This window comes from Phascolarctos cinereus, unplaced genomic scaffold (assembly GCF_003287225.1).
Source record: "Phascolarctos cinereus isolate Bilbo 61053 unplaced genomic scaffold, phaCin_HiC Scaffold_4;HRSCAF=312, whole genome shotgun sequence".
NCBI lineage: Eukaryota > Metazoa > Chordata > Mammalia > Diprotodontia > Phascolarctidae > Phascolarctos > Phascolarctos cinereus.
This window is the reverse complement of record NW_027555847.1, coordinates 478901629-478929322: the sequence shown is the minus strand read 5'-3', so window position 1 is coordinate 478929322 and position 27694 is coordinate 478901629. Positions and strand designations below refer to the sequence as shown.

Below are 27694 nucleotides of genomic sequence, written 5' to 3'. Positions count from 1 at the left end.
GTATTCAAAAGCCTCATGTTTCAAGAATGCAAGTAAAGCAAAAGACAAAGTATATCAATACAGTTACACAAAATTTAAATGCTTTTGTATGAACAAAATTAAAGCACCTAGGATGAGGAGGAAATGTCAGTTCATAAGAAATATCTACATCAAATGTCACTGATAAGATATCCAAGATATATAAGGGATTAACAGTAATTTAAGACCAGTAGCCAGTGGATATGTAGGCAAAGGAGATGAACAAAATGTTTTCTAAATAAGGATTTCAAACTACCAATGACAATATGAAAACATGCTTCAAATCACCAAAAAGAATAAGAGAATAATAAGATTGTTATATTCATTATACAAAATATATTATATAATTAGGATGTAATATATAATACAATTAAGATTATAAGAAGAAGGAGAAGAGGAAGAAGGGGAAGAAGAAGGAGAAGGAGGAGGAGAAGAAATCAAATTGAAACAGATCTGGAGTTTTATCATGTATCTAGCAAGTGGGAAAAGATAGCAGTCAGTATTGGGAAGGCCATGGAAAGAGAAGCACACAGCAGGTATGCTGGAGCCAGCTATAGAACTGATTGTTAAATTTTCACTCTGACCTCAAATTTTCACCTGATACCTCAAAACTCAGCAAATGTTACAAATCAGGGTTTGATTTATTGTTTTGCTGATTATCTGGACTTGAGAAAGTGATGAGAAAATGTTAATAATGCAGATTAAACTTAAAGGTGGGTGTTTGGATTGTTAAAACATCTGTTATCATACCCTGGCACACTCATACAGTATGGGTAATATGAATATATGAACAGGCACAACTGTTCTGGAAAACAATTTGGGATTATATTTAAAAAGTTACTAAACTGTTCAAACCTTATAACCCAGTGATGATCCTAATTGACCCCAAGGAAGTCAAAGAGAAAGGCCTCATATATGTTAAAATATTCATAGATTCCTCTTTTTATGGTTGAACAAAGTGATTATGTCCATTGATTAGACAAATGGCTTAACAGACAGTATTTGAATGTAATTGAATATTATTGTGCAGTAAAAAATAAGAACACGAGGAATTCATAGGAAGATTTGTATAAACTGATGCAGGATGAAATAAGCTCATCCAGGAGAAAAAAATATATATATACAATGTCCATACTAGTATAAATGAAAAGAACACTAAAAGAAAACTGAACTCTAAGTAATTTTTATGACTAATGTTGGTATTAGAGAACAGATAATGAAAGATGAGTCTATAGGATGAATGTAGGGTTGCTACACATATAGAATTTTTGCTTATATTGCCAGATGTAGTCATCATTTCAGTTATTTTTTCTTAACTTTTTTTCTTTTCCTTTTTATAATGGAAACTTCAGGGCTATGAATGGGACTATATCTGGAAATGAATTGATGTAAAAAAGAGACATCAACAACACTTATCTTTAAAAGGAATGTAAGGAATGGATGCAAAAAAAAAATGAGGAACCTCACTTTGAAATCTCAAAAAGCTGGTCCCATCTAGCTTGCCATGTTAGACAAACAAGGCATTTATATAATGCTCATTCTCATATTTCCTTAACATTATTAATATTGGAATATGGAATGGAAATACAGGATCATCATTTCCCACCTACCTAACAAAAACATGTTGCTTCATGTTTTCCTCTTCCATTCAGAAGTCACATATTCCAAATATTGTGCACCGTATTTTGAACCAGTTTTCTGCCTGGCTGGAGAATCTTGTTTTAGAAACCACTGAAATAGAATTCAAAATGCTTTATAATTGCTAGTGGGTTAGTGTCTGCTCCTCTTAGAAATTGAGATGGTGAAGACTGAGAAGAGGAACAGGAAAGGAGAGACTGTCAGAATAATAATATGTTTATATTATTTATAATTTATCATTTTCAACTAATGTTTTCAAAAAGCCCAGTAGCTGCTTTTCCTAATCTTTTCTATCACCCATAAATGCCCAGGATTTGGATTCAACTTCTCTTTGAAAAAAAATCAGAAAGGCTAAAAAGGGATGTTCCCTTTTATTATTACTAGTACTAGGAATAGTACTAGTACCATTAGTACTAGGAATAATACTAGTACTAATACTAGAAATTGTAGTAGTACTAGGAATACTACTACTACTACTACTACTACTACTACTAGCTAACATTTATTTAGTGCTTATTATGTGCCATACACTGTGCTAAGCACTTTACAATAATTATCTCATATAATTTTAATAATAGCTAACATTTATGTAGGGCTTGTTATGTGCCAGGTATAGTGCTAAGTACTTTATAATAATTATCATATTCAATCCTCACAACAAACCTGGGAGGTAGGTGCTATGATTATCCCAATTTTACAGATGAGGAAACTGAAGCAAACAGAAGTTGTGACCTGTCCAGGTCACACAGCTAGCAAGTGTGTCTGAGGCCAGATTTGAATTCAGGTCTTCCTAACTCCAGGCCTGGTGCCCTATCCAGTGCCTGATTACTATTCTAAGAAAGTGCTCTTCTTGTCAGAGAGAGCCTGGAGAATACACTCGTGGATGATAAGTGATACTAATGGGGATGTACCCAATGGAATAGATTCCCACTGTGTATGTGTCTTTAGTTAGAACAGAAGGCTTAAAGGGCCAAGAATGAGGATGACCTTTGTTCTATTATAAACTGTACACTCAATTCCAGTCATATGAACTACTTAGAAAATGGATAGTTACTACATTGGTGTTAGCCTAAGAATATTTCAGGGTAAAAATAACAATGGAAGCTACATAACTTTTCAAGAGGTAAGAACGTATTTTTTAAATGGGATGGAAAACTGAAAATGACAGACTAGAATTATTCCCATAAAATTAAGTATTTTCCCAATTAATGTCAAATAGAAACAAATGTAAAAGAATTTGAAAGCATTTATGTTCTTGATTTTATTCTTACTTAAGCAATGTGGCATAGCGAATAAAGAGCTAGCCTTGAAGCCAGGAAGACCTCTGACAGTTACTGATTGTGTGACTCTGGGCAAGTTACTTAACCTCTCAGTGCTCTAAGCCAAATTGGCCAGGCTTATGGGCCATATGCAGCCCAGAGCATATCCTCATGATGCCTGAACCAAATTAAAATATAATATTTTATATACACATATATAAAATATTTGGGATATATTGGTTAATATATATAATATTATATATAATAATAAAATATAATTAAAATATAATATTTTAACCAGATAAATCAAAGTATAATAAAACATATATTACATTTTTAAAGTAAGATAATATGCAGATATATGAGCAGAGATAGAAGATATAAATATATATCACATAATAATATGAGCAGAGATCCTTACGTAAGGTCTAGTGCCCCATTTCTTTTTGAATATGACAATGCTGTTCTAAGAGTCCTAAATACCGGTAAAAATTCCAAGCTGCTTTGGTAAGGGGAGTTTTCTTAACTGTCAGTTCCCAAGTCTAGTGAAATCTCAGGTTTAGTCCTTAACCCTATCCTGTACATACTTAGTATTTCTCTCCCCATCAACAACTCCCAACAATTGTGATTAGGGATTTTAGAATCCCAATGAGTCAGTTACTAGTTACCCTTTTTTTTTTGCATATGGAGATCAAGGTCTGGGGGCAGTTTAGGAAATGAGGAGTTACAAATGTGGGTCATGGGGGAAAGCACTGAGTTTGGGATCAGAAGGCCTGAGCAATCAGCTTAGTAATATTGTCAACAAAAGGAAATTAGTCTAGCAAGACATTCTTGATGAAGTCATGATGGTTCTGTGCAATAATTCCTTCCTTTTCTAGATATTCACTAGCCATCTTTTTGGTAATGCATCCTAGAATTTCCCTAGGAATCAAAGTGAAGCTTGCTGGCCCATATAGTTTGTTGAATCCATTCTCTTTGCTATTTTTCAAAAATTGTGATAACATTTGCCCTTCTTCAATTCTATAGCACTTCTCCTATTCTTCGTGATCTTTCACATATCCTTGATGGTGGCTCAGGAATCACATCTGCCAATTCTTTCATTACCCAATGATATAGTTCATCCAGGTAATATGACTTGATTTTATCAAGGGCACCTAAGTGGTCAATTACTATTTTCTTACTTATTTTGGGCGTCTATCCCTTATTACTCATTTTGGTTTTATCCTTTCCATTTCAGATGTTATTTTCCTTAGTATAGAAATAAAATTAAGAACTGAGATGTTCTGTATTCTCTTCATTGTCAGTTATCATTACATCCATTTGAGAAATGGTCCTGGCCCTTCTTTGATTTTGGTATTTTTTCCCAATATTTTAAAAAATCCTTTTTTATTGTGCCTAGTTTTTTTCCCCAACATTTATATTACTATGCCATGATTCTATATTCACCCTGTTATTTGACCTTTCTTTATTCCTTGTAGATCATTAAAAGACCTGAACTCTTTGTGTCCCTGTTGATCTCTTAAGACAATTTGTTTTTCCTCTGTCAGAATTTTCTTTGTATCTTAAGAATTTCATTCTTAAAAGTTTCCTATCCTTCCTCAATTGACTCACCTGTAGAATTTTCATCTGTTTTTATTCTACCTATCCTTCCTCTCCGTCCTTTCAAATCTATTCTCCCCAAATCTTGGGTGCACATCAGACTGTGCCCAACTTTCATCTCTTTCTCTATTGTATACTCTAGGAAGTAGTCTCTTCCTTCCAAGGTTTTTATCATTTTTGCTTCTGAAACCAGTTCCTACCTTTTGGTGAGAGTCAGATTCATAACAGAATTCCCCTCTTTTGGTTCCTTTACCTTTTGAAAGGTGAAACTTTTTATAAAAAGAAATCAGAAAATATTAGATGCTCTGTTTTTGACCGAGAGTTCCAGCAAATGTTTGGATAACAGAAGTTTTCCACTATTACTACAACCATCTTTAATAACCTCTTTTACATTTAGCAGCATTTAGTGTAGGGGTGATTACTGGTACTGGCTGTTTTTCCTTATTCAGTCCCATCTCAGGATCTAAAGCAATAAAGGGAGTATGTTTTGATATTTCCTCATATATTTCTAAAATTGCAATGTTTTCTAATAAATAAATTAGTTCTGAGACCCCACCTCAGTTTACTAAATACTATTTAAGTGAACTGGAGAAACTTCCTTCCCTATAAGCTTTCACTCATTTTTCTTTATTGTAGCAATTTTATATAATCAAAATTATTCATTTTATCTTTTGTGATCTTCTTTGTCTTTTATTTGATCTTCCTCTCTGCGTAGCTGTTAAAGGCAATTTCTTCCTTGATCTTCTAATTTCTTTACAATGACACCCTATATGTTTTTTCAAATCATTTTCAAGCCTACAAAAATGAAGTGTGGAATGTAAAATTGTTTAAAAAACCAATATAGCTCTTGCAAACAAACCCTGAAATTTGGAGAAAAAGATAGATTTCTTTTTAAGCTGTAAGAATATTATTGTCATAAAATTAAGATACTCTGATAAATACATATTTTACCTTTAGTTTTCTAGAACAGACACTATTACCAAAACTCACTTGTTTGAGTGCTGGATTGCACTTCAGTACATACAGATAATATATTCCTATCTTTTCCTGAAACATATTTCAAATACAGAAATATTACTCTGTGCTTTCCTTATCAATTTCTCCCTGAAAACTTGTGATGCAAACATACAATAGAATACAAATTGTTCCAAAAATCATAGTACAATCTTGAGCTTTAATAGCATAATAATAACAATATGAATTAAGCTTTAATAGCTTAAAACTACACTAAGACTTTGGAACACCCTGTCTACACTAGTTCTATCATTTCCAACTGTTGGCATCCCTCTTGATCCAGTTTAAATGCCACCTTGTCTATGATGCCTTTCATGATCTCACAGTAAGAAATAATCTTTCTTTATGTAAAACTCTCATAACATTTTGCATTTACCTCCCTTCTGAACTTACCATATTCTATTTTGTATCATAGTTATTTGTGTATCTTTTTTTCTCTACCAGAGGGTAAACTCCTTGAAGGTGAGGACAGAATCTTATTTATCTTTGTATTCCAACATATATATATCTACAAAAAGTCAGTATTTAATGTTTATTGAATTGGGCTGACAAAGTACCTATAAGAGTTTGTATTGTTGAAGTTACAAATCTTCCCAGAATTTGTATTGGTAAATGGAAAATTCAACTTAGAGATTTCTTCAACTTCAACCTTTTTTGTCATTTTACCAATTAATTTTTTATTTGGTAAGCTAAATCATTTAAAATATTTTTTATTCCATTCCTTTGGAACTATAGAAATTTCACATTATTTGTTTTTATCTACTATCATCAAATATGCCCAATGAGATTAAAGGTCTTTTTTTTTAAAGATTAAAGTCCTTTATACCAGGAGGAACCCATAGTGGAGGTGGAAAGAAGAATGAAGGAGCTGTGGGAAATAAATAGAAGGGGCTAAGGGGGGCAGAATCCAGACACCCCCTTTTGAAGGTGAGCTTACGACTAAAGGCTAGGAGGATTGAGGCACAGTTCATGGGTATATGGGCTAACAGGGACTCTTTACATATCCATTTTTGGGAGGCATGTTCTCCTGATCCTCAAAGCACCCCTGGGGCTACTCAGTCACTAAGGAAGAGATTCTTATCAATTGCTCCAGGAAGCTAAAGGTGAGGGCTGTGTTAGGGTCAAGCCAGGCATAGGAAGGGGTGAATCTCTTCCAGAGGCTGAAGAATCGTTCACATCAAATGACCTTCACCAGTACATCCCATCCATTCTTATGCTCCTGCTTCCCCTCAATCATATACATATTCTGGATCCTGGTTTAACAATGTCCACAGGCATAGAGGCTGTTGTGGTGACCAGCCCACTAATCATGCTGGCTCAGAAATGACAGAAGATATTGTCAGAGAAGTAACCTGAGGCCATGAGAAACTGTTTAGTCTGTGAATAAGTAGCAAGCTGGGCAGCACTGACAACAATAACTCTAGCCATGGTAGGGATACAACCCCTCCAAAGGGTGGGGGCCCTTCTTCCCGGCCAATTCTCAAGAGTACATCAAAAGCATTCTTATAGCCTCTGGTTCCTTCAACTACAACTGACCATCAGGTGTGGTATGAATCAGGGCAACTTCAGCAAGTGTTCCTACGAGGACTGCCATGGCACCTGTTGTCATAGCAATGAGGGCCTTCTGCAAGAAGTTAGGGGGTGTCCCATCTGCCTCAGGTGCTCAAAGAGAACAGTGTAAATGCCAAGACAAGTTGTTGTGTAGGTGGCCTGGTGCAGGAACCCAGCAGAGAGCCCTGTGTAGATGCCTCAAACCCCTTCAGCCTGTAGGATACTGTTGAGGGCATGAAAGTTAGTCTCGTATAGATGGATCTGAGCCTCTTCCCCACTCAGCTGCATTCATTTCTTCACCAAGTCTAGAGGCTGCACAAAAAGAGTGACCATCATCCCAGCCAGGCTTCCAGAACAAGAACTTGACTGACTCAGGGAATGTGGGGTGCTCGCTGCCCTCAGAACTCCCTGCCACTGCAGCCACAGCCATTTCTAGTAATGCCCCACAGCACCTAGGCCTCATGTGCGCACGCCCCTACCTGTGCCCAAGGTGACACCGTGCACGCTCCATTGCTCCCAAGCTCCTTGCTTGCTCCTTCTCAAATTGAGGCAGCACAGCCTTGCCTACCACCAGGCCTCCCCCCACCCCCTCAACTGGAAGCTGGCACGCAAGCGCACAAAGAAGTGTCCAGTACTAGGAAAGACTAGTCAATGTTTGGTTTTTTTTAAATCAACAAACAACAAACACAACTGGATTTTGTATTCAGTTATGTGATGTTGAAGATAGGATATATTGTAGAAAAAAAATTTCCAAGGGCTCACCTGTTTTCTTTTCATATTTTCAACACAGATTCTTTTTGTACAAGTTGAGATCATTTGCATAAAGGTTTGCAAAGTTATTAGCGTTTTCTCAATTGTCTTTTATTCATAGTTATGCCAGCCAGGAATTCCCCTCCCCCCAATCATTTGGTATATTCCTTCTTTTCAGACATCCTTCCCATCAAGCCCCTGATACTTTCCAAATCAAGCCACCTTCAGCATAAATTTCTTCTGTGTGTACTTCTTCTGGTCTGAATAATCTCCTCAACATCATTTTTTGGGGAGAGCTAGGCAATGGGGTTAAATGACTTGCCCAGGGTCACACAGCTAGTAAGTATTATGTGTCTAAGGCTGGATTTGAACTCAGGTCCTCCTGAATCCAGGGCAGGTGCTCTATCCACTTCACCACCTAGATGCCCCTCAACATCATTTTCTTAAGTACTATTTCCTCATATAAGACAATGGAGAAGGAGGTATTAGAATCAGAATATGGTAATTTCTTTGTCAGAAAAACACAGATGCCAGAAAATAATATAACCAACTGATGGCAGAAATCTTTAATAAGATGGAAATGTGCTTTAAATTGATATTCAAGTTGTTCAACTTTAATGATTATTTCTTAATTTTTATCTAGCTGCTATCGACTCGCATTTCTTAGAAAATAATTTTTGAGATCAAAAAACAAATGGGATTTTTCTGACTTAAATCCACCAAAATGATATTTTGTAGATGGGGACAAATGAGCATGGTTCTAGTCAGCTAGATAGAGAAACTGAGGATTTAAGGAAAGATCACATAGGAAAGATATTAGATACATAGTTGGAAAAAAAGAAGAGAAGAGATGGTTCTTTTTAAATTGGAAAGAAGAGAGGATGAATGAATTAAATAAATAGGTATTTTGCAAATAATTGCTTTCATAGATATTGAACAAATTAAAAATAGCCATTTCAGAGAGGATTCTGGGAAGATGGTGGCTTTCCAAATTTTCACCATACAAAAAAAGATGGAACATTGACTCAGAGTGAATGTAGAGCAGCAGAAATAAACAGGAGTCAGGGTAATGCAGTTGTTCTCTGAAGGCAACTTGAGGAGACCCCAGGAAAGATTCAACCTCTAGGAGTGGAAGTTCAGCCTGAGTGAAGTGCAAACACCTCCAGATCTACTCTGTGGAATCAACAAACAATAAGCCCTGGGGGCAGCTGGGTTGGGAGGCAGTCACAGTTTCAGGACTTTTCATCTCACTAACGGTATGGGGGTCAGACCACTGAGTAGGAGAAGATTGAAGGACTTTCCATTGTCCAGGGAGACCAAGGACAGCTGTGCTAACCTGATGCAGTCCCAGATTATGACTGAGGGGGATTAGCACAAACCTGGGGAGTGGAGAAGCAGAGGAGCAGGGACCCTACTGGTCATGCGCACTTGTGAGAGAGCAGAGTCCCTGGTTTCAGTTTTAGGGCAGAGAGGACAGCTGTAGTTTGTAGCCATTGGAAGGGCCATAAGGAGCAAGAGCAGTTTAAGGGACTGCATGGCTGGGGGCCCTAGCTGTGGCTTAGAAGTGGAAAGGAATGCCTAAGGTTGGGCCCCAAGACAGAGCTGAGGCTCTAGACTAAAACTGGATTATAATAATAGCTGCTAAAAAAAAAATAAAAATAAACCTGAGTAAGCAAAGGAGAAAGAACCCAAACATAGATAGCTACTATGGGGATAGAGAAGATCTGGGTTCATATTCAGAGGAAGATAGTGGAGCTAAAAAAGTCACTCCTTTTTCAATGAGAAATGTCAAATGGTCTGAAAATCAGAACAAGTTCTTGGAAGAACTTAAAAAGGACTTTATAAATCAAATAAGAAATATTGAAAAAAATGGGAAAAAAGAGCAGTCTAAGAAAATCAAGAAAATTATGAAAAGAAAGTCAACTAATTAGAAATAGAGAGTCAAAAACTTAAGGAAGAGAACAATTCCTTGAAAGCTAGAATTGGGCAAGGTGAGGCTAATGGCATTATAAGACACCAAGAAATAATAAAACAAAATCAAAAGAATGAAAAAATAGAAGAAAATGTGGAAATTCTCATCAGAAAAACAACTGATCTGGAGAACAGATCAAGGAGAGACAATATAAGAATAGTCAGACTACCTGAAAGATGATAAAAAAAGAATCTTGATATTATATTACAAGAAATTATCAAGGAAAATTGCTCTGAAGTTCTAGAACAAGAAGGTAAAGCAGAAATTGAAAAAAATCCACCAATTACCACCTGAAAGAGATCCCAGGAGGAAAACTTACAGGAATATCATAGCGAAGTTTCAAAGTTCCCAGCTTAAGAAGAAAATATTGCAAGCAACAAGAAAAAAAAATTAAATATCATGGGGCTACAATCAGGATTACACAAGGCCTAGCAGCTACTACATTGAAAGACCATAGGGTTTGGAATACTATATTTTATAGAGCAAGAGAGCTGGGGTTACGACCAAGGGTAACTTATCTAGCAAAGTATAATCCTGAATAAAAAAAAATATTTAATGAACTGAAAGACTTTCAGGTATTTGTGACAAAAACAGAAGAACTTCATTCAATAATACAAAGGACAAAGCCCATATAGATATAGTATGTATAATGCCACTCTGTACCCACACCCTGTTTACCTATCCTATTTCTTTTGAAAAAGGTATAGACACACATATATTCATGTATATAAGCACATATGTATACCTATACATGCACATACATACATACATGTGTATATACATACATGTGTATATACTCACTTTTTATTACATAAAAATCCCTCTACCTATACTACGCATTTTATTCTCAAGACTCAAAAACTATCTTACCAAATTCTTTTAATGAGACAAATAGGGTCTTTATACTTAAAACAGGGAAGGGCAATGTAGAGAAAGAGAACTAGAGATCAATTTTGCTAATAAATATTGATTCCAAAATTTGTAAATAAAACCATGCCAAACCCCCCCCCCCAATATATCCACTAAAATCCCACTGTGATCAAGTTGGATTTATTACAGGGATACAACAACAATTCAACTTTGAGAATTACTAAATTAAAAAACATCACAAATGTTAATAATTATTCTAATAAATGCAAAAAAAGATAAAAGTATAGTCATGCAAATATACAGTTCAGTCATGAATCTTTTCCTCTATGAGCCCAAATTTGCCTACTTGTGTTGAAACCTGTAGTTTATCTGTTTTGTTGTCTAAACTTTGTGCCTCTGTGTGCAGACATTTGGGGCCTAAGGGTTTACTATTGGTTTCTTTCTAGGATTTTATTTCTTGTGAACATCTGGGTGTTTCAGCAGCTATTCTTCATCTTACATGACACATTTTCTCCATGGTATCCAACTTTAGTGTACCCATGTAATTTCTCCTGCCCTCCCAAGTTTATAATAGAAATTCAAAAGTGCTTCATAACCACTTTCAAATGGTTTGCACTGAGATTAGTTTTAAAATAGAACTTTGCCAAAAATATTATAAATTCCCCTTGCTTTTCCTTTCAATAATTCCATTCTAGAGATGGTTACAACACATATGTTAGCCTAACAATATTAGAGGATAAGGATAGCAAAGTTAGTTACCTTTTAAAGAGGTAAGAACAGATTTTTAAAACACGGTGAAAAACAGAATAACATCCTAGAATTGTTGTTGTCATAAAATTAACTATTTTTTTTTGCCCAATTAATGGCAAGTAGACAAAAATGCAATGGAATTTGAAAGTTTGTATTTTTCTTTCCTCTTGGTTTAATCATACTCAACATTCCTTTCTTCTTGAGCAAAGGGAGCAAGCAGTTAGCACCCCTGCAATGTGTTTTGGCATTATTGATAGAGATGCTCCAAAATCAACAGATATTTTCTGATGTCGGAAGTCTTTCAGGATTTCTTTTGATGCATTCCAGCCCTGGATAAAGACATGTTTGCCTAAACTGGTTTATCTCTTAAATAGGACTTTCTGGCTGGAACTGGCCCATGGCCCCTGTTGCCAGGTGTTACTCAAACAAGCATCTATCTATAATCATTCATGAACTCTTTGAATCCAAGTTCCATAAAGAGCTCAGTGGATTATGTAGACCATATGTGACCTATATCATAGAATAACTGCAAAAGGCTGAACATAGATATATTTTCAAAAAGGCAGAAAATTATAATTCAAACTTGAGTTTTTCTAAAATTTGTTTAAGATCTTTTGTTGCGGCACAGGAAAAAAGTGACACATTCAGACTGAAAAAAACTTTTGAAGTAAACAGTAGCAACAAGATCTTTTTTCAGGAGCAAGAAAACCACATGTTTATAATGTCTTAGGTTATAAATAACTTGTCCAGCCAAATAGGAGGTAGGATAGGGTGTCCTTAAATGTAAGTACTTTTTGCTTTATCATAATTACAGAACAAAGAAATACACACACACACACACACACACACACACACACACATTTATGTAGTAATTAATTTACTGTACAAAGAACTGTCTTGGTAACCAACCTTCATTCAATTCTAGTTCACTAGTCAATCAGATAGTAAGCATGGCAATGTTCAAGGTATACCATAAAGTAAAGCAGAAAATGTCCACACTGTCAGACTAAATTGGAAAGCTGAACATTGTTCATGTTCACAGTAGACACCAAGTCTGGCTGGGTTAGACTCCAAGTTCTTTTTCCCTATTCTAGAAGCTTTTTGAACCAATCACTAAGATAATTACACAATCTATTTAAAATTTTGCCTATGCAGACACATCCAGAGGATTACAGTCATTGCCAACATCATCAGCAAGGCACATTTATGAAGTTTTTTCTTTGTTTAATGAATCTTTATTGAGAATTTCCTACATGCAAGGCACTATGCCCTGTTCACATGCCTGATTGTATTTGTCACTGGGGTTATACAAAAGAAACTCCACAGATCTGGTCTTTGCCTTTAGATCCTTTTCATTTTAAGACACTGATATGGTCACACAAGTATGTGTCGGAAAGGCAGCAGAATAAAATTATACCAATACACAAAATGCCATTAAGGTCTTTGTTTTCTGTAGATACTTTGAAAGTGTGTGTAACTGGCGGGTATAGAGTATAGGCAGTGAGGGGGTTGTAACACAATTATCTGGATCATTTAGACAAAATATTATACTTTACCTGACAATGGTCAGTTGATTAATAAATAGTTTAACTACATTACCTATTCTGTAGATAATCCTATACACCTCATACACTTTCTTATCTCAACCAAAAACAGGATTCTTTTTATGGTCTCCAAACTTTCTCTGAATGTATTCACCATTTCTGGGTGCTAGGTTTCCCACATATACCATTTTGCATTAAAATAAGAGCAGAGAGAAAACAGCTTTGTCCTAAGACCAGAGTTCACCTGTTTTCTAAAGTGCTGTTCTCAATCACTCTTCCTGCCTAAACTCTGGACTCTGGCCGCCTGCATGGATTTACTTACTTTTGCTTGTTTTAGCTGATTTACCTGGCTTTACCTTCTAACCTGTGTTATTTAGGCTTCCTATATCTCCTAGACTCCTTGCTCAGAAAGACTCTTGGAACTATCCCTACCCATCTAGGCAGTTGAGTCAGTCAGTCAGTTAGCATTTAGTTATTTAGAAGTAGTCCTTCCTAACTCGTTCCACCCCTATCCTTTTTTTGTTTTTGTTTTTGTTGTTTTAGGCAATTGGGGTTAAGTGGCTTGCCCAGGGTCACACAGCTAGTGAGTGTCAAGTGTCTGAGGCCACATTTGAACTCAGGTCCTCCTGACTTTAGGGCCAGTGCTCTATCCACTGCACCACCTAGCTGCCCCTCCACCCCTATCCTTACCAGTCTTCTTGCCCCACTCCGAGTATCTGAGATCCAGTGACATTGACCTCCTTGCTGTTCCTTGAACATGACACTCTATCTCTGATTCCAGAAATTTTCACTGACTGTCCCCCATGCATGAATGCTCTCTCTCCTCATCTCCTGGCTTTCTTCAAGTTCTAGCTAGAATCCTACCTTCTATAGGAAGTTTTCCCCAGTTCCCTCTTAATTCTAGAGCCTTTTCTGTTGATTCTTTCCAACTTATGTTGCATATAGCTTGTTTGTACACATCATATCTACATTTATATGTTGTTTACCCCATTAGATTGTAAGCTCCTTGATAGTTTGTGTTGTTGTTAAGTTGTTTCAGTCATGTCCAACTCTTTGTCATCCCATTTGGGATTTCCTTGGCAAAAATTCAGGAATGGTTTTCCATTTCTTTCTCTAGCTTATTTCACAGATAAGGAAACTGAGGCAAATAGGGTTACATGAATTGCCCAGGGTCACACAGCTAGTAGATGTCTGAAGCCAGATTTGAACAGAGGAAGATAGGTCTTCCTGACTCTAGGCCCAGCATTCTATCCACTGTGTCACCTAGCTGCCTCATTCCTTGATAGTAGGGACTGTCTTTTACCCTTCTTTGTATCCTTAATACTTAGCACAATGCCTGACACATAGTAAGTGCTTAATAAATGTTTACTGCCTGACTGATTGAAAGCCATGATTATAGAAAATCTCTCTTAATTGACCACTTCTGATCCTGCATAGTACACAGAGATATCTAGCATTGATTAGATTAGACTTCTATTACTGATCACTTGTAGGAAAAAAAAAACCCAACACATTAACAAATGTGCTCTAGAAGAAGTAGGGTGGCAATGTGAGGAAACAGACAAAAGCAGTAAGTCTGGAACCGGATGACCTTGGCTTGAAATCTAGCTCTTCCCCTTAATATCTGTGGGACTCTATGTAAGTCAGTTAAACTCTTTGAACCTGTTTACTGGTTTGTAAAATAAGAGAGTTGTAATATATGGCCTCAACAGTTTCTTTTAGCTCTAAATTTGTGGTTCCATTATTCTTCCAGCTCTAAGATACTACAAGATAGTATTAGATAGGCCTTCCTTTTAGTATGCTTTGTAAAGTGTGAGGCTTGGGCCTGTATCTACAACAGGGATGGAAGGGTGGGGTGATTTACTGCATTCTGTTACAGTGAGGGACTTACTAAATGAACCTTAGAATGAGAATACAATCCTTATACTAGGAATACTAAATATTCTGGTGACTGACCTAATTCTCCTTAAATGTTGAGGGATTCTCTACCTTAGCTTCTTTACTAGCATCGTCTCATGTCAAACCAGCATTTCATTATTTTTAACTCACAAACATGTGGTCCCCAAAGACATCAAGAGCTGTTGGTTTCCTTCCCGTGCTCCCTACGGTTATGGGAAAGGAGCGCCCCATTCTCTTTCCCCACCCTGCTGGCTGCACACAGCACAAGGCGATATTCTTATCTACTGGAGTTCAGACAATGTCAGGCAGAGAGAAAAAACAATTCCTGGTGTTGTCTGTCCATCCTTTGATGGCCTGGCAGGCACAGAGGTTACTTTGAAGGGCAAGGAATTTGTCACATACGGTAGAGCTGTGGCATTTTTTTGGCTGTGTTCATTAAGAGTATATCTATATCTATATCTATATCTATCTATATATATACATATATATATGTATATATATATATACACACACACACACACACACACACATATATATATGACCTTCCTATTCACCAAATCTTGTTATCAGCTTCGATATACCACAACTTCTGACATTTATTGTCTTTCCAGAAATAAGGAAAGGTGGTGGGCACACTGTCCAACTATGAGGACTAAATTTCCTTATTTATAATTCTTAGCAATTAAAATATACCCTGCCTTCCTGACTATTTCCAGGGCATGGTTTTTTTCCCCCTTAAAGTTTAAAGAGCCTAGAGCAGGTACTTTTTCCCCCTCATGAAATTTCTTTCCTTCTAAATAATTTTGTTTTAATGGAATGATTTCTAAAAGATCTTTATTAATTTTTTTTTATTATTTTAAAATATAGCCAAAATATTTTAGAAACTCTACATGGTCAAATCAATGGATGAACCTGTCAAGCTGTAGTGTTATTGACTTTAAGGAAATCAGAATGATAAACGCACCTCCAGGTAGCCTCTCACTGACATTTTAACCCAGGGTTCAAAGCTTCTATTAAGGTATAACTCTCCCAAAGGGCTTTGATGCAGAGCTTCTCATTCACTCCTTGTTTGCTGTTGTTTAAACTATTTGCCTGTGTGTGCTGGGGTGTTTTCTGTACGGGCACCTAAGAATACAGCAGAATAATTGAGGCCTGATTTAGCTCTTTGGTTTGAAATATTCAGATGAAGGGAATCACCTGAGCTCTGCCAGGGAGGTCTCCGTAAATTCCAGGAGTAGTTCAAAGTGCCAGGTTGTCCTGTTGACAACAGAACATAAGGCAGGTTTCTGTGAAATTATCACACATTGTCTGCTGAGAACAGAAACTGCTCTAAATGAGTCAGTTTTCTCCAGAAAAGGTTTGAGGTAGGAATTGGGGGAGGGGGAAGAAAAGGAGGCAGTTCAAGGAGGAGAGAAATTCAAAGGTAAACAAAGCAACACAATAAAGCTGTACTAAAACAGGATTACAAGCAAAAGGTTACTAGGCCACGGCTGATTTATTTCTAAATGCTTCCCTCTTCGTGCTTAAAAGAAAACAAGTACTTCTCAGTAAACTACCGCAGGATACAGAAACACAGTAACTTCAGACACCGAGGTCAGTTCATTGAATTGAAAAGGAGTAATATTCCTTTCAGTTTCTGCTTGAAAGTGGCCCTTAAAACTGCTCAGCAATTACCATGTACTCACCTTTATATCTGGAAATGATGGTGCCACATACTCAATTGAATCCACATGTGTGTATTTATCAAGGAGTTACTATGGAAAGACACTTAATAGCACTTGGCTAGGTGCTGGGGCTGATGTAAAGAAATAGGAAACAACCACTGACTTCAGGGAATTTTCAGATGACTTGGGGAGACCATTTCAATTCCACAAATAGTTACCAAGAACCTACTATGTGCAAGGCACAGTACTTAGTAATGGGGATGTAGATAATAATAATAGTTAGCATTTATATAGTTCTGTACACTTATTATGTCATTAGATTGATATAACAACAGACCCTGATCTCAAGTAGCTTGCAATCTAATGGGGTAATCTGAGAAGAAGAGAGACTTGTACAGGATAGCTATGATCCAAAGGGAAATTAAGTCCAAGAGAGGTCCAGGAAAAGTGCTCTGAGAAATTACAGGAGAAAATTGAGGATAGCTTTCAGCTTTTTTTTTTTTTTACGAATTTTGTATTCATTTTACACTTACATACAAAATTAGAAAAAAAAAGAACATTTCCATGTACACAGCAGAACATGAGAGGATTCGAGATAAAATAATAAATTTCCATTTCAAGAAATCTTATGTAATAAATACTACACATTATTTTCAAAGCTAACCAGCTTATTTTGTTCTCTGCTGTTCACTTTTTACTTTATTTTTCCCTCCCTCACCTCCCAAAGAAGGTTACAATTAAACGTGGAGATATATATATATATATATATAAACATATATGTATATATGCATATATATACATATACATACATACACACTCATACTCATATATGTAAGACTGTACTATGCATATTTCCACTTGTCATCTCTTTTTCTAGAGGTGGATAGTATTTCCCTTCACAGATGCAAGTCTTTCGATGTTTTCCTAAATCAACCGGACCATCATTTCCTAACTTTCAGTTTTTGTTGACATAAAAGGATGCCTAACATTCAAGACTATTCTTTTCTGGAGCAGACTTTTGATCTTATTATTACATTCAACTCCCAATAAGATAATAGATAAATTCCAAACCAATGTTACAGAAAAGCAATTTATTCAATATTAATGAAGTACTTAGTGTTTTGTTGAAATTAAGTAAGATACAAAGTTTAGATGAGATGTCCCTGTTTTCATGGAACTTCCGTTCTGCTAGGGTATAAGTCAAGACAGCAAACATTTAATATCATTATCATTATTATTTTGCTACTTAATATTCATCTTTGAATATTTTATTCTTCCCAATTACATGTAAAAACAATTTTTAACATTCAGTCTTTAAAATTTTGTGTTCCAAATTCTCCTCCTCCCTCCCTCCCCTTTCTCTTCTCTGAGACATAAGCAATTTGATATAGGTTGTACATGCGGACTCATGCAAAACATATTTCCATATTAGTCATGTTGTGAAAGAAAACAGATCCTCCCCCCCAAAAAAATACCCAAAAACAAAAAAGTGAAAAATAGCATGCTTTGATCTGCATTCAAACTTCAACAGTTCTTTTTCTGGAGGTGGATAGCATTTTTCATCATGAGTCCAGTGGAATTGTCTTGGATCACCACCATCATCTTCCTCCTCGTCCTCCTGCTCCTGCCGCTGCTGCTTCTCACCTCCCCCCCCCCCCCCCCCCCCCCCCCCCCCCCCCCGTTCCCTTGGAGCGGACCATCCTGGTGCCTCCTTTGTGAAGCGGCAGCTGAGGAGAACTCCGGACTCGCCATGGCGGACGAAAAGCCGAAGGAAAGCGTCAAGACTGAAAACAACGACCACATTAATTTGAAGGTGGCAGGGCAAGACGGTTCGGTGGTGCAATTTAAGATTGAGAGGCACACACCATTTAGTAAACTAACGAAAGCATATTGTGAACGACAGGGTTTGTCAATGAGGCAGATCAGATTCCGATTTGATGGGCAACCAATCGATGAAACAGACACACCTGCACAGTTGGAAATGGAGGATGAAGATACAACTGATGTATTCCAGCAGCAGACAGGAGGCGCTCACTAAAAAGAGAACATGCAACTCCACTCTAGAATTGTGCTCCCAAGGAAAACAGTACATTCACAATTAGAAAACCAAGATTTGGTTCATCCACATCCTGACTACTGCAGTATAGTTTTCTCTCTTCTTTGATTCCCTTCCCCCATTCCTTTATTGTAGGTAAAGTAACTGGGGTATGTGCACAGGCATAATGTGTATTGTTTTTTAACTAAATGGCCGATGGTATGTTATGATCAACATCAAATGGGGAGGGGAAAAAACAAACTGGTTCTGTGAAACTATCCCTTTTCTCCATTAGTGGCATGCTTATTCAACTTTTCTCTTTATATTCCAGTAAGTTATTTTGCTCTCACTGTTTAACAACAACAACAAAAACAAAAAAAAAAACACAAAAAATATCCTTGCATACCTTGTTTGATTGGATAATTTCAATGTTTTTCTTTTATCATTGTGAAACCAAGGACGATTTTATAACTTTTTTGTATGTAGCTGTTACATGTAGGCCAAGCTCTGTCTCTCAGTAGGGATAAATTACTATAAAAAAAACCTGATCCTAGATAGTTTTCCCTTCAAGTCAAACATCCTGTTGTTTAAATAAACTTCTTGTTTAAAATTAAAAAAAAAAGAATAGCTAAGTCACTCACAGTTCATCACCATACAATATTGATGTTATTGTGTACGGTGTTCTCCTAATTCTGCTTACTTCACTCTGCATTAGTTCTTGCAGATCTTTCTAGGTTTTTCTGAAATCATCCTGCTTATTATTATTATTATTATTATTATTATTATTATTATTATTATTATTATTAGGCAATTGGGGTTAAGTGACTTGCCCAGGATCACACAGCTAGTAAGTGTCAAGTGTTTGGTCTAAGGTCATATTTGAAGTCAGGTCCTCCTGACTTCAGGGCCGGTGCTCTATCCGCTGCGCCACCTAGCTGCCCCCTCCTCATTATTTCTTATAGCACAACAGTATTCCAACACAATCATATACAACGACTTGTTCAGCCATTTCTCTATTGATGGGCATTCCCTCAATTTCCAATTCTTTGCCACCACAAAAAGATTGTACAAATAAGTCCTTTTCCCTGTTTAAAAAAAATCTCTTTGGGATACAGACCAAGTAGTGGTATACAACTAGCCTTTATTAAGCACTTAACCAATGTGCCAAGGAACTGTGGTAAGCACTGGGAATACAAAGAAAGGCGAAACCAGTCCCTGGCCTCAAGGACCTCACAGGCTCAAACCCAAACATCACAATATTACATGGTAAGTGCATTAGATAGTTTTTACAATACAAAGAATTCGATTGAGGTCTGTTGGGGGAGAGATATTACCAAAATGTGTGTGAGGAGGTGGGGTGAGTCAGAAGACCTGTCAAAGTTTTCTAGAAGACGAATTAAATTAAACTTTGAAGGATAGGTTGGAATCCACCAGTGAAAAAAGAGGAGGAAGGACGTTTTAGATATAAGGAATAGTGGAGCAAAGGCATGGGTGTGAGAAATATGTATTTCCAAAAACATTTTTTGAAATGAACTGTGAGAGGGGGCAGCTAGGTAGTGCAGTAGATAGAGCACTGGCCCTGGAATCTGGAGGACTTGAATTCAAATCCGGCCTCAGATACATAACACTTACTAGCTGTGTGACCCTGGGCAAGTCACTCAACCCCATTGCCTAGCCAAAAAAACAAAAACCAAAAAACGTTGAGAAAGGATAGGGCATAAAGCCAGAGAGTAGTCCAATCTGGTTAAAGCATAGAGTGCATAAAAAAAGTAATGTAAGGTGAAGGAAAGAGCATTGTGTTCAAGATCAGATAGGAGAGGGAGTTTGAAATGTGCTTAGTAGGCTGAAAATTCATGAACAGAGAGGGGGGACATAAATCAGATCTTTGTTTTGGAAGGGATCTTATGTCATGATCTTAAGTCATCTAATCCCTACCTAATTCAGAACTTTCTTATGTATTACCCTGAAAGGTGGTTATCTAGCTTCTCTGTGAACACTTAAATGCATAAAAAGCAAAAATTTCATAGACCAAAAGGGAGAGCTCATTGTGGGATAGAGTAATCAGGGTAGGTATTATGGAAAAGGTGAGATTTGTACTAGGCCTTGAGGAAAGTGGAGTCAAACCCAGAGGGGAGTTATTTTAGACGGATAGATAGATAGATGTTATAAATAGATAGCTGAAAAATACCTAGAAAATAGATTGATAGATGACAGCAGGAAAGGAATAAGCTTTTCTGTAGGTCCCACTGTATGCCAGGTATTATGCTAAGTGTTTTACAGATATTGTCTCCGTAGATAGATCAATCGATCAATCATTTATTAGACACTTAACATGTGCCATGCACTCTGCTAAGCACTACTTTGGGTTTTAGGCAAAGGGAACTGGTATGAGCAAATCAAAAAGGTGGATTTCAGGGTATAGTAAACCAGTCAAACTGGGGTGAAAGGTACTTATGGGGGAGTAGTGGGCCATAAAGTTGTAAAGCTACCTTTAGGCATAATTATAAAAGTCTTTAAAAGTTAGCCTAATGAGGTTTTCCTTTAGTCTACAGACAAGGGAGAACATTGAAACATAATGGTATAGTGTGAAATGTACTAGATTTAAAAATACATGGCTGGTTGGGATCTAAGAAATTATTTAATCTAACTTCTTAATTTTATAAATGAGGGAACACAGATATAAACTGATTTGCCTAAGGTCACACAAGTGGTAAGTGGCAAAGCTAGGATTTGAACCCAGATCTTCTAAGTGCAGACCTAGTGGGTTTTTTTTCTCACTTTATGAAACATTATGAAGGTGTTATGCTACTATGCATTAATGTCTGATTTTGTTGTTTTCTTCTCCATATATGCTGTCAGGCTATTAGCTGTCATTACTATTATCATTTTTTTCTACCTCTAAAATAGAGGTGTCAAATTTGTTGCCTTCAAACTCCCTCAACCAGATTAAAATGTAATTGGGAAATGTTTAACAAAACAAATGAAAATACAATGCAACATAGATAATGTTGATTTGTGATTTTCTAAGTCAATATGTAGCCTGCAGGGATCTGTTTCTATTTGAGTTTGACACCACCGATCTAAAAGCCCCATTCTCACTTCTAATTTGCTACCCCTTAGCCACATCTTCCCATTTCTAATTTGCTGCTTCAAATCTACAGTGGAGTTGTGAAAAACAGCCAAACCTATTAGAACAGTATATAAAATAAGAAAAAAAAGTAGGCTGAGTAAAGACCAAAGGAGTTTGTATATTAATAAATTTCAGTAAATGAACATCATAACATGGGTTTTTAGCTTCTAGCAGGTATTTTTGCTTGCTTCCTTATTGGCTTAATGATTCCTGTTTCATTGTGGGTTTGGTTTAGGAGAATTTGGGGCCAGAAATACAGGAAAGACTGCTATAGGTCAGGCAAACCTGGTAAGGCAAACCTGAGTTTGAATCTTCTTTCGGACATTTGCTAGCTCTATGATCTTGGGCAAATCACTTAACCTTTTGGGCCTTAGTTTCCTCATCTATAAAATGAGGGAATTGGGCTCAATAATCACTAAGGTCCCTTCCAGCTATAAATCTAGGATCCTAGGACCCTAAGGTGAGTCAGCTTGAGCCTTGAAGAAATGTAGAGATTAGAGGAGAATAATAAAGACATGGTTCTGAGAAGAGTAGCAGATCTACATTGGAGGACTAGTGAGAGATAAGGTTAGACTGGTAGGGTGAGGCCAACTGATAAAAGACCTGGGATTCCAGACTAAGGACTTCGGACTTGGTCCAATAAGCAATAGGAAGTTGTTGTGGTTTCTTGCTTCAAAGACAAATAGATTCTTCCCTAATTTTCCTTTTAAATATGAAGAAAGAAGAAAGGAAGGAAAAAAGAAAGGAAAGAAGGAAAGGAGTATTTATTAATTGCCTACTACATGCTAAGGCACTGTGCTAAGTGCTTTATAAGTATTATCTCATTTGAGGTAGGTGATAGTATTATTTTACAGTTGAGGAAACTGAGGCAGACACAGGTTAAGTGACTTGTCCATCATTATTGTCAAGTCCTGAAATAAATCAAAGCCATGAGTTGAGAAATAAATCATCTTTAATTGAGATAACAGGGTGGCAAACCTGCCACCCAGGGTGATGTCCAGTGGATTTCCTAACCAAAGAGAATGATGAAAAATTTTTTTATGGTTCTAGGAGGGAAGGGGGAGGAGACAGCATGGGGTAGCAAGGCCTAGTCATGAAACCCCAGTGGCAAGGAAAAACACTTCATTTTGGTTGTTTTGCCCTTCATGCCATGAATCCTAGTAGAAGGGGGCAAGGAAGCCAGAAGCTGAGATCCAGCCTGAGCTGGGCTCCCCAGGAGGCAACATCCCTGGGTGGGGGTGGAGGGGGTCCTAGGGTGTGGTTCAGCTCAACCTAATCAAGAGTAAATATCTTAAGAGCAGGAATGTAAGGACATTACTGAAATTCTGACATTACAAGGATCATTTAAGGGAGTGGCAGTACATATTACATTTGATATTAATTTCTGTCATTACATTAACAATTTTGTCATTATATAGCTAGGGAGTGTCCGAGGCTGCATTTGAAGTTAGGCCTTCCAGTTCCAAGCCCAGAACTCTACCTGGCAGCAGTAAATAGAGAAGGTATATCAATTTATCAGTTCTGGGAATATGTTCACTTAGGACCCCACATTTCTAAAGCATAGCTTTTCTTCTTGTGCAGTATAGTGAAAAGAGAGTTGGGTTTGTAGTCAAACAGCCTGGGTTCAAATCTTTCCTTACCTGTGTGACTTTGTGTAAGTCACTTAATCTCTCTGGGACTCACTTTACTTATCTGTAAAATGAAGTAGTTGACTTCTGAGATCCTTTCCAACTCCATGGCTATGATCCTATGATGTAAGATGACAACTCACATGAGAAAAGACTAGAGTACTCAAGCTAATAAGTAATATTACAAGTCATTGGATATTTCTTATCAATCTAAACTTCCTCTCTATATACCCTTCTCTATCAGGTTCCTCACTATGGTTTGTTACATTATCCAGAGGAGTTATGCAAAGGTAAAAGCAGTGGTCTATATCAAATAAAAGTTTTCAATACAATCTTTCTAGGGATAAGCTGACTTCATTCTATAAAAGAGGGGCAAAAGGGTGTTTTGGCAACAATAGTGGCTCTGAAAACAGGAGAGCTGGGTTGGAATCCTGACTCTGACAATATCTCAGCATTGAAATGGACATAGAATCCTGTTGGCTGTGTATCCTGATATTAGCACCCTTTGCCACCCAAATTATTATATACGTGTGTGTATAATTTTCTATGCATATTATTTTCCTTAATAGAATGCAAGCTCCTTCATAGCAGAATCTATTTCATTTTTTTCTTAGTTTCTCCAGTGTTTAGCATGTGCCAGGTTCAGGTAGGTGTTCAATAAAATGTTTATTGGTTGAATGAATGAATGTGAGCAGTGAAAAATCACAGAACCTCTCTGTGTTTCAGTCTCCTTATTTGTAAGGTGAAGAAAATAATATTTTCCCTGCTTACCTCGCCAGATTGTCATGAGAAAAATGTTTTGCTAACCTTAATTTTTCCCAGTAGTCTTCTTGCCCTGGAAGATATCTCTGGACTTTTGGCCCCTACCTCTGACTGGTCAGTTCCTTCCAGAATCTCTGTTTTAAGGAAGTGCCCAGGCTAGTCATGTTTACTCCTTCATTCCTATCCAGCCTCTCCTTCTGACTCTTTTCCCTCATACCCCTACCAGAGTACCATTCAGGTCCTTTCCATCTTTTTTTCATCTTCCCCCATTAGAATGTATCCTTGAGGTTAGGGACTGTCTTTCTTTTTGCTTGTGGTCTGATTCTAGGCATTTAGGACATGCCGAGCACATAATAAAAGCTTAATAAATGCTTGTTGACTGTTGACTTTTAAATGTGAATTATTATTACTATCAGTTTGAAAAATTGAAATATAATTGCTGTGAAAATTTCACTAGATTGAAATTAAAACGATTTCACTTCTCTTGTTAGGGTTTTCAATTTCCTTTAATGCTGATAAAATAAAAATTGGGAAGAAATCGCATCTGTTACATTGTCTAATATTATATTAAAATGATTTATCAGATCCATATATTCCTGAAAAATTTATCAGAATCTGCATTTATACAGCAGAATATTGGGACTAATGCTACCACTGGGAAAATAGGAAGTTGTTTCATTTTGGAATTACAATGACTCGGAACATTTTCAAGATACGTATAAATTCAGGAACATTTTTTAGTACATGGTTAAAAAGAGAGATGTGTTTTTCAGGCAAAAACTAATTTCTTGGGGATTTTGGAAGTTAGAGATATTGAAAGCCCCTGTAGTCTGTTCCCGCATCCCTTCTGTGTCCTAATGTAAATACACCTTTTGATAACAGCTAAATTATAACAATAAGTCTATCCAATGACATATTACATCTTACCCAGGGAGACAATTTTGCTGGTAAGAGACCTCGTGCTTCCTAATTACCTTGTGCTCTATCCTCTATACTTCACTGCCATTCTGATATGAAATTTCATAATAGTGCATGTAGCCAAAGCAATAATTACCAGAATCCTGACTAAATGTCCAGTGCCACCTATTGGTAGAGAAGAATACTGAATGTGATCTACCAGGAGTGACATATGTATTCCCACTGAAAGATTAAGGATTGGAAGAATTCAATTCAGCTCCATAAGCATTTATTAAGAGCCTACAAGTGCCAGACACTGTGCTAAGAGAATATCTAAAGATTATTTTTCCCCAAATTTAGATGAAAATGTCATTTATATGGTATTTGCAATAACAACGTCTGGAATTTACATCAAATCTTCCCTCTAAGCTACTCAAAGGCATTTGAACAATATCTCTGCAAACTCAAGCATATGTTTATAGCATAGCTTTAGTAAGAGGAATCAAGAAATTCCCCTAAAGAGGCAGCAAGAAGAGGTTATGCTGGTAAGTGTGAAATGAAGACTTATTTTTGTAGTTATATAATAAATATAATTTTAAAACATACTAAGCAATATACTTCGACATTGCCAAATGGTACAACTTTTTTTTCTGTCTTTTTAAAGCTGGGAAAAGCACACTGAAGTTGAATGACTTCTTGCATTATTATACAAAATGAGATAATATATATTTTAAAATGCTCTATAAATTAAGTTATACAACCAAATATTGTTGTTGTTGTTGTTGTTGCTATTGATAATAACATGGACCAAAAGGACAATCTCTATTTGCTCACTCAAATTTTTTCAGTTTAGACATGAAGGTTGCATTACAAGTCATTGACAAGCAAAAAAAATGGCTATACGATGAACTGTGTAGAAAACAAATAAAATGCTTAAAGTAATTAGAATTATAGGCTCCCTGAATAAACAGAAAATCATACAATCCCCTTTCTTCTATACTCCCAACTCCTCCTCCCAGGCAACTCTAGTGATTTTGTTCAACAAACACTTGACCTTATCTTCTATCAGAACACTGACTGTATTCAAAGTTTATAGATTTGTATGATACTGTACTTTAGAACCAGAAGAGACATTGATGATCAACAATTCCCATTCCTCAATAGCTCAAGTAGTCAAAAGGTATCAGAAGAACTGCGAACCATGGGAAAGAAAGTTTCTCACTCATCCTAGGAAAAATGTACATTTAAACAATTCTGAGATTTTATTTCACAAACAATAATTTAGTAAAGATGACAAAGAATGGAATTAGAAAGTACGGGAAGGGTTATGGGAGGATGGGCACTCTAATGACATGCTGGAGGAGCTGTGAATTGCTCTAATTATTCTGGAAAGCAATTTGGAATTGTATAAAGTAAGTGATTAAAATGTCCATAGACTTTATCCCAGAGATTCCACTGCAATGGTGGTCAATAACAAAAAAGCATGGCCCCATATACACCAAAATATTTATACCAGTTCTTTTTGTATTAGTGAAGAATGGGAAATAAAGTAGATGCTGTTGACTGTGGAGTGGCTAAACAAGTTGCAATACATGAATGTGTTGATTATTACCATGCTGTAAAAAGCAGTGAATATGATGGATGCAGAGAAGCATGGGAAGACATGAACTGATGAAAAATGAAGTAAGTAGCAGTAGGAAAATAATGTGCACAATAACTACAACAATGTAAACAACAATTAAAACTGAATACTGTGAAATTATAATGACCAAACAACCTCAAAGAAGAAATATGAGAAGGTACTACTAGCTTCTTTGCAGAGGTGGGGGATTATGGGTGTGGAACATTGCATATGATGCCAAACTTTTAAAAAAAATGTTAGTTTTGCTGAACTTTTCTTCCCTTTATTTTTATTCTTTGTTATAAGGGTTGGGTCTCTGGGAGAGGGAGAAAGGAAGGAAATGTAGATTATGTAAAAAAAAAACTAGAAGTTTTCATGATTTGCCTGGAGTCGCATAATTGCTATGTTCCAGAGGTGGGTCTTGATAAAACGATTCCTCAGGCAGGCTTTTTATCTATCATCCATTTTGTCAAATACTTGTTGCCTTTAACTTATCTTCTTCCTACATTAGAGCTACTGCAAGAACCATTACATCATTCAATTTTAGGTAAAAAATATCCTACCTTCTTGATAGGTCAAGGAGCAAGGGGTTTGGAGCATTCCTTCAGTCATGAGCAAAGTTTCCTAGGTTTTTTGTCCAGAGCAGAATCAACTGTAAAACCAGAACCTATCCGTAATTATCCACAATGTTGGTAAGATGGAACTAAATCATCTAATAGACATCTGAGTTCAATATGACATCAAAATGAGGTGATTTGGCTGTTTCTCCCACACACAAAATTACTTTTAAGTCGTCTCCCTTACAACTGGAACAATGGATTGAAAATTATTTGAGGTCATTCAGACTGAAGATTAAATGAAGTAAAGTTAATTGAAAATTCTGATGGAGGAGACCTTGAAAGCTAAAACTAAGTCACTACTGAAGATTCAAACTTTTTAAAATATAAATCCTGGTTAACTAAAACTTTGTGTTCTGTTGACTTTTAACTAGAACTTTGTTGTTCTGTTAAACTCTTGACATACTTAACAAATGTACCAAATGATAACTGAATCAAAAGAAACAAAAGGGCTGAAAGAGTTGTTTAGATAAGGG

General features: G+C 36.5%; 2 pseudogenes; one reads left to right on the top strand and one right to left on the bottom strand.

The window, feature by feature from the left end:
* Positions 1-6579: 6579 nt before the first annotated feature.
* Positions 6580-7509, bottom strand: LOC110221391 (mitochondrial 2-oxoglutarate/malate carrier protein pseudogene; annotated as a pseudogene).
* Positions 7510-18268: 10759 nt separating this feature from the next.
* On the top strand, positions 18269-18791 carry LOC110221401 (small ubiquitin-related modifier 2 pseudogene; annotated as a pseudogene).
* The last annotated feature ends 8903 nt before the right edge of the window (positions 18792-27694 follow it).